This window comes from Primulina huaijiensis, chromosome 9 (assembly GCF_012295235.1).
Source record: "Primulina huaijiensis isolate GDHJ02 chromosome 9, ASM1229523v2, whole genome shotgun sequence".
NCBI lineage: Eukaryota > Viridiplantae > Streptophyta > Magnoliopsida > Lamiales > Gesneriaceae > Primulina > Primulina huaijiensis.
This window is the reverse complement of record NC_133314.1, coordinates 17410005-17418406: the sequence shown is the minus strand read 5'-3', so window position 1 is coordinate 17418406 and position 8402 is coordinate 17410005.

Here is an 8402-nt window from a genome sequence, read left to right as displayed (position 1 = left end):
TCTCTTGAATTTTTTCTGGACGGGAAAACAAAATTATTTGGTTTTTTAATTAGAGTAACTCTCATGTGACGCGGTCTCACGGAGTCGATCCGATCCATATTTGCAATGAAAAGTAAAATTTTTGACATAAAAAATAATATTTTTTTATGGATCGATTCGGAGATCCGTATCACAAAATTATCCTCTGAGACGGCCTCTTAAGAGTTTTAATGATTTGATTAATATATTTATGTTGTATCAAAACATTCTAGGTTAATGCTAATAATTTGTAGTGGATCTGGTATCAAAGTCTCATATTTGGATCAAAATCTATCTCAGTTCGAAACTTAACTTACAATCCCCTCCATCAAATAAAATAAATAAATAAATAAATAAAAATTCTATGTCAATATCCTACAAACTATTTCATCTAATTAATTTGAATAATTACCCAATTAAAAACAAAACTCCACATTGATCTCAAATGCAATTTTTGTCGTTGGGTCTCTACTTTTAACTTGCAACTTCTTTTTACATTTTCATTTTATTTATGTCGTTTATTAAAAAAAAAAAATTCAAAAGGCTACATATGGAATATTTAAAATTTTATAACGTGTATTAGATACTTGAATACTCTTTTAAGTATATAAATTGAAAATTATTGGTTGTCTATTTAAAATATAATTTTAACATGATAGAATTCATTACCAAATACCAACCATGACCCCAAAAAGCACTCATTCATTCAATTTATAAGCATTTAGTTGTCATTTTCAAGTTCTTTGATCATGTATTAAGCAAATCAAGTATTTTGTATCGAGTATGATTATGCAAGTTTGGGACCTCGCTGATAGCATCCAAACAACTTTCATCTGCATCCCATATTGATTCTATCTTAGAAGTTACCTTCTCAATATTATGAGAGAGCCTATACATAACATCCGTAGATTTTATATAGGCAAAAACCTGTGTGAGACGGTCTCACGGGTCATATTTTGTGAGACAGATCTCTTATTTGCTTCATCCATGAAAAAATATTACTTTTTATGCTAAGAGTCGTATTTTGTGAGACAGATCTCTTATTTGGTTCATCCATGAAAAAGTATTACTTTTTAGTGTGAATATCGGTAGGGTTGACCCGTCTCACAGATAAAGATTCGTGAGACCATATCACAAGAGACCTACTCTTTTATATATATAGTTTTAAAAATATGAATACTATTTGACTTTTCAAAATTTTACAAAAATCTAATTTTGATACCACTACATTTCTATAAAATTTATAAGAGTACCACTAGACTATTAACATATTCCACAAAAGTAAAAAAAATACATTGAATACACCATTAAATCAAAATAATTAAAAAGATTTTTTTTTACTTACAAAGATATTTACTCAGTTCAATAATATACCGTCAACGAAATATATTAAAATTATATTGAAGGAAAAAAAATTAAAGAAATTTTTTAAATATATTTTAAGGAAAACAAGTAATAGTATCTTCATACTTTAGCAAAAGATGATATTTAATAATGTTACTAAAATATTAATTTATGTATATGATTAATTCTTATGCTTGAAAATTAACAAAGTTATTACCCTATTAATTTTTTTTTTTAAAAAATCTAAATTCCCAACAATCTATTTGTATATCGTTTGAGTCTATATTCTACTTTAAGGCAAAAACTTGTGTGAGACGGTCTCACGGGTCGTATTTGTGAGACGGATCTTTTTTTTGGGTCATCCATAAAAAAATATTATTTTTTATGCCAAGAGTATTACTTTTTGTTGTGAATATGGATAGGGTTGACCCGTCTCACAGATTAGGATCCGTGAGACGGTCTTACATGAGATTCATTCCTACTTTAAAATAATAATTACGGCTTTCCTATAAAACCGTAATTATTATTTATATATATAAAATAAATCGGATTTACACAAATCCAATCGAACTAAAACATGTGAAAATCGAAACAACCAACCACGGACTCCTATTCCAATACGTCCTCCTTCATATTTTGTGTTTATATAAGTATACAGATTTCAACGAAGAGAGAACCAACGTTTCTTGTGGAAGAATAAGAAATCAGTAGTGGGGGAAGCTCGAGCGGCAGCGGTGGGCGCATCGGCCGGTCAATCTGATCAAGGAACGGTGAATCCACCGCTGCTGCCTGAGCCGCCTCTACTGCATGTTTTCTTCTATATATGCAAGACTGAGTGGTCTCGGATCAATCGAAGAACAAGAAAGATGGTATTGTAAATCTTAATTGGTACCCTTTTTTTTTTAATGTAAAGTTTTCATTATAATTGTTGCTTGATCATGTGCTCTTTCCCCATAATTTGTGTTCTTGAATCGATGTTCATTATCTTGATTATTGAATCTGCAAGTTAATTTTTGTTTGGAAAAGCAAGTTTAGTTTGGTCAGACGATATCTTTCATATATTCATATTAAATTTTTATATGTTGAATTCAAGAAACTTCATGTTCCTACGTTTTAAGAACAATTTTAATTTCGATTCCTAAATAAATTCATTGTTTAGTTGTTTCACTAAAAATAAAAATAAACAGAAGTTTAATCGGCATTTTAATTCTTGAATTCAGTTAAAATCAAACGGCTGACTATTTCCAACCTAAATCTTCTGGTGGGATACTTTCATTCTTTAACAAGTACCGTAAGTACCAAGCTAAAATCGAGAAACGGTATTTCATAATATCTTTTATTTGGATGTAAAGTTTTTCATTGTTTTTGAAAGATGCCGAGAAATCTCCTTTAACAAACAACCGACGTTCGTTTGGAAGAGGAGAAATGCTTCGACAAATCGAAGAAGTTCGTCAAATCACGAGGATGAGTACGTACATAAAGATGATGATGAGTCCACCCGCAGTATGAATGATTTTCTTGAATACGTTTGTTGAAATTCACACAAATCTTGGAGTTGAGATTACTCAAATTTGTTTACATACCAATGGAATAATAGATTGGTTTTTTCACCAAAATATTCTGCAATATTTACGGTTTTTCGTGAAAGGAATTTTGAATTATTAATTTCATTTTGAAGATATTATATCTTTATCTTATTTTAAAATTTTTTTTAATTAAAACACAAAAAATTCTAATAGTTGGTAGGCCATTCAGTATTCTTTTACGCTGTTGATCAAATTCACCGAGAGAACATTCATGCAGTCGCACCGCACATTTCTCACAATTGACCAGTAGTACTGGATTAATTTATAGGTAATGGATTTTATTGGTTGTTGGATGTTTTATTCTTTTAAATTAAATTAGAGTACTATTAGTTTTGGTCCTTTAAATAACTTAAAGGTTTTTATCATTTATTGTTTTATGTGTTAAATTCAAGAAACTTCATTGCTTTAAAACGTGTCACAAGGAGTGACTACACGCTCATTTAAATGTCAACATTTCCACCATGATTTGACGATGTGTGATTTTGCCTAAAAGCAAATTGAAAATATTATCACAAGTGGGTTGGGCTGTTGTTACATCTGCTGATAATTTAACTTTGCTTATAGATCGATTTTATATTGAATAAACTTTTTGTGTGTTTTAGGGTGCGATAATTGTAACTTGGGCTTAATATTTTTCGTGAATTTCTCATCTTAATATGAGTTTTTATTTTAAGTTGGAACAATGTGTCAGGGATGCATGATTTTTTTCTAAAAGAAAAAAAAAACAAAAAAATAGGGATGGAAGATTTCAGGACCAAATTTTTTTTGTTAATGCCCACACATAACAAAACAAATAAATAATAATAATAATAATAAACAGTTCTCCCCATTTGGATATGCTTTTCTTACCGCATTTGAATATGATTTTCCTCCACATTAGGTTCAAGTAAAATTCCCAAAATAAAGAGTCACCCAAAACAAACCCAATTTATCGAGATATATTAAAGGAAATAACATCCACTAACTTTCCGATTCAACAAAAATAATTTAATTACATAAAAATTCACTGTGTTTCACTCATATTTGTATCATATTCTTTGAATTAATATTAAAAATAAATCCATTTTACATATATATTTATAAAAACACAAAACTCTTATGAGATTGTCTCACGTGTCAATTTTGTGAGACAAATATCCTACCTGATCCGGCCCATTAAAAAAATATTATTTTTTATGCCTAAAATATTGTTTTTAACTCTAGATATGGATCGTGTCAACTCGTCTCATGAATATAGATCCACGAGACCGTCTCACAAGAGACCTACTATTATAAAAGCAAGGGAGTGATATTCATTGTTTTAAATAATTAAATATTATTAATTACATAGCCTAATATATCAAATAAAATTCGCATCATAATGTTAGTACAGTTACCTCTCTGGAATCAATTTCGAGAAAGAACACATGACTTGTGGAAACAACTCTTCATCATATTTGATTGTTGTTTGAGAACACGACACCGGAGCTGTTGGATGCAATGAGAAAAATTAGAAATTAAATCTTACTAGATTTAATTTAAAAAAAAAACAAACAGCAATAGAATTATAGATTTAATTTAAAAAAAAAAACAAACAGCAATAGAATTATTTACTAAATTGATTTATTTATTTTTGTAATTTTAGAAAATTATTAATTTATGATATTGACGTCTGACATGACTATACGTTTGTATAAGTGTCTTCCAAAAAATTATCATCAAATCGAAATTGTTAATTTAGGGATTTGACCTAAATTGGAACTGAGACAAAAATAATATTATTTGAAAGAGGTTATTATTAACTTATCTACTACTAATTTAAAGAGGTTTTATTGTATTATATTTGTTAAAATTTTGATTATAATCAATTACTAGGCACTAACACTAGTAAATATACGGCATGAAAAAAATTTGATGAGAAATTTTTAGAATTACTCATATATACATGAACTCAAATTTGTATGTTATTATAATATAATTTAAGGGCAAATTTGGTGAAAAATATTTTGGTGTCCCTCTAATATGACCAATTATTATAATTAGTATAGAAGTATACATACTATAGATGATAATGAAGGGATCAAAAATTTATTCACGGGTGAAACGTCCACTACTCGTTTTCTTAAAAAGTACTAGAAAATTTTTTTTTAAAACCCTCAATGATTCGGCCGAAACTATATATATACATATATATACTTTAAAATATAAGTTGCACCATTTTAAAAATAAAGCATCCAACTATATATTTGAAACTCGAAAGGACATAGTTTAAATCATAAAATCATCAATAGTTTGCAAATCCTAACTTAACAAAATTGCTAAAACTAACAAACTCTCAAAAACCACTCAAAATCATAATGAAAGTCATAAAAATATCTTTAACATCAACTTAAAAATCATAAATCATAAACATAGACTAGTGCAGAAAACTAGTGCTGGTCCTCGGGTTATGTGCACTTTCAGTCCAGTCAGATCAACCATCAAGACCTCCATTATCATATTCACCTGTATCGATCACAACTAGTGAGTCTAAAGACTCAACACACCATAATCTCGATAACAATTAATACGTATACAATCACATGCAACATTGAAAATACTTTTACTAAACATATACATTTTATGAACATGCATAATCTTAAACACACGTAAATCATTTTTCTTTTAAACCAAGCATACAACATATCTTTTAACGTTTAACGTTTCTTCGTAAAATTTCATAAACATTCAAAACAATCATATTAGCATATAAAATAGCATTTAGGACACTGCCATGACATTTACTATTTTTTAGGTGTAAAATTACCGTTTTACCCCTAGACGTAAAATTTCACAAATTTGACATTTTCTTAATTCCGTTGACTCTAGACCATCCCAAATAATTATTTAAGCTTAACTTAATTTTCTCATATTTTTAGTTGGCTTAATTCAATGACTTTTTATTTATTCTTTAATTATAACATATTAAGACGTTTTAATCTCGAATTAAATCGAACTTTAATATAAAATTCCTAAATTTAAAACTTAGACTTTTAATATTTATTTAGCCCTCGTGAACTATTACTCGACCCCCGTTGAGCCATGTTTCAAACTTTAGTTCATAAAAGCCCTAGTTTCGAACCAAGCTACTAACCCTCGAGCCATATTCGTTTTCCACCGAGCCACACACGAACCACTCTGAGCCAAATTCGAATCAGACCCTTTATGGACCATACTATACCGTTAGGATTCGAACCCAAGCTCAAGCCGAAGCCACAAAATCAGAAGAAGCAATCGGCCGAGACTTCTGTTGACATAGGACTCTACGTTTTCTTGCCTAGCTCCTTATCCATAGAGCCAGCCCCTGACCCTGACCCTTTTGCATCCTCTTAGGACCCTAAGGACCTAACCTAGCCCAGCCCAACCCGAAGACCCCTGGCCAAGCTACAATCCCTGCGCAGGCACTGCACCAGCGCGCAACTTCTCGGCCTCCCCAGCCACTTGTCTCGAGTACTAGCATGGCTAGGACTCCCTTCCTGAATCATACATGACCCTAGCCCAGCCCTGGTCCAGCCGTAGCCAAGCCATGCATAGATTTCCCATGAACCCGAACCCTTGAAATAATGGTTCCAGCTTGAAACAATTCGTGTGCAGCTTGTTTGCGTGACTTAGGACTCCTCAAACTCGTGTAGCAACAACCCAAATTCAATCCCTAATCATGACAGCCCCTTCATGAACATATAAATCATGTTTTTGATCAAAAACCAAGCTTTAAAAGTTCATAAAGATGCATAAACGAAAATAATTAAAGGTGCAACTTGTTTTTCATGCAATTCATAGTTAAATACATATTAAGGTGTGATGATGCGTAAAGGAAAGAATATGACGTGTCTTTGCGTGTATAACGCACGAATTATCGTTGACGAATCGAAGAACGACGACGAGAGGACGTTGGCTGAATTTTCCTTGCAAATTTTCGAAACTTTCTCTTGATGATGCTTGTGTGTGCCGTGAGTTTGAGAGAGAAATAAGAATCCTTGCAATTGTTGGGTTGTGGGAGGCGTGAGAATGGTTAGTTATGGGGTGGTTTTGTATTTTAAATACTAAATAAAATACTAACAATAGCTTATGCCCATTAACAAAGTTAATAAAGTCCAATAAGCCCATTAGTGTTTAATAAAATTATTTTGTTTAATAAGGTTTGTGAAATTATTAGCCGGGTTGTCAAAACGTTCGTATTTTTTAATGAAAATCATATACCGATAAAAATTACGTCCCGGCGTATAAAATCACCTCAAAACTCGTTACTTTCAAAAATAATAAAAAGTCTCATCCTTATTTTAAATAATTAAAAACAATTATTTAATAAAAACATTTTTTATTTTTCAGCCCTCGGTCTCCGTTCCTCGATTGCAACTCGAATAACCTTTAAAAATATATTTTAATGCAACCATGTAGAAAAATATATTTTAAACATGTCAACATGCATAACATAATTAATTTAAACAATTAATTGAAACACACGAGGAATTTAATATCATGTATGCATGTGGTTCGCGAGTACCTTCGAATTTTCGGGACGTTACAACGGGTCTTTCGAAAAATTAATTATCTTATGAATTCATCGAAATTATTAATTTACAACGTCGAAATTAAGTCGTGAATGAGATAAAAATATAATTTTAGAGAATTTATTATTAATAATACCAAGTATTAATTTATAAAGATTTTATTATAGTATATTTGTTAAAATTTTGATTATAATCAATTACTTGACAGAAACACTAGTAAATATTTGAAACCCCTAAATAATTGGAACGATTTTTTCCCTTAATTTTTTATTTTATTTTAAAAAATTTATATAATGTAGCTTGAATATTAGGCTCTCCATAACGCAATATGTATTAGAACCCTTTTCCGTCTATTATTCTCATAAGAATACAAAAGTTCCTTTGCGTTTGGATTTAAATCAAGAGTTGAAGAATAAGAAAGCAGTGGTGGCGGCCGCAACAGCAGCAGCAAAGGATCAAGATATGCTAGGTGAATCCACAGTAGCAATATATTGTCGGATTACGAAACGCTGAATCCCTTGCTTGCTGCTGTTGGTGGTCACCACTTCCTGTTTTCTTCCTCTATATATATATATATATGCGAGATTGATCGGTCGACAAATCAAGAAACAGGTAATGCGAATTCTTGTAAATTTTCTTTAACTTAGATGTAAAAATAATTTCATTGTTCATGTTGTTGTGTGGCAAGATTATTTCTCGTACATTTTCTTGCAAGATAGTCACTGCTAGCGGCACCTTTTGTTTTTCTTCTAATTTCTAAATTATGTCACAAACTGTCCTTTGTATCGAGTTTAATGAGGATTATCATGTTGGTTTAAATTCTTGAATTTAGTTTTTTTTAAAACGAACAAAATCTTTGGATTTCATCGTCTTTTATACGTTGAAATTGTTCGTAAGTTCTTGAAACTTTTCTTTCAAGGTATAT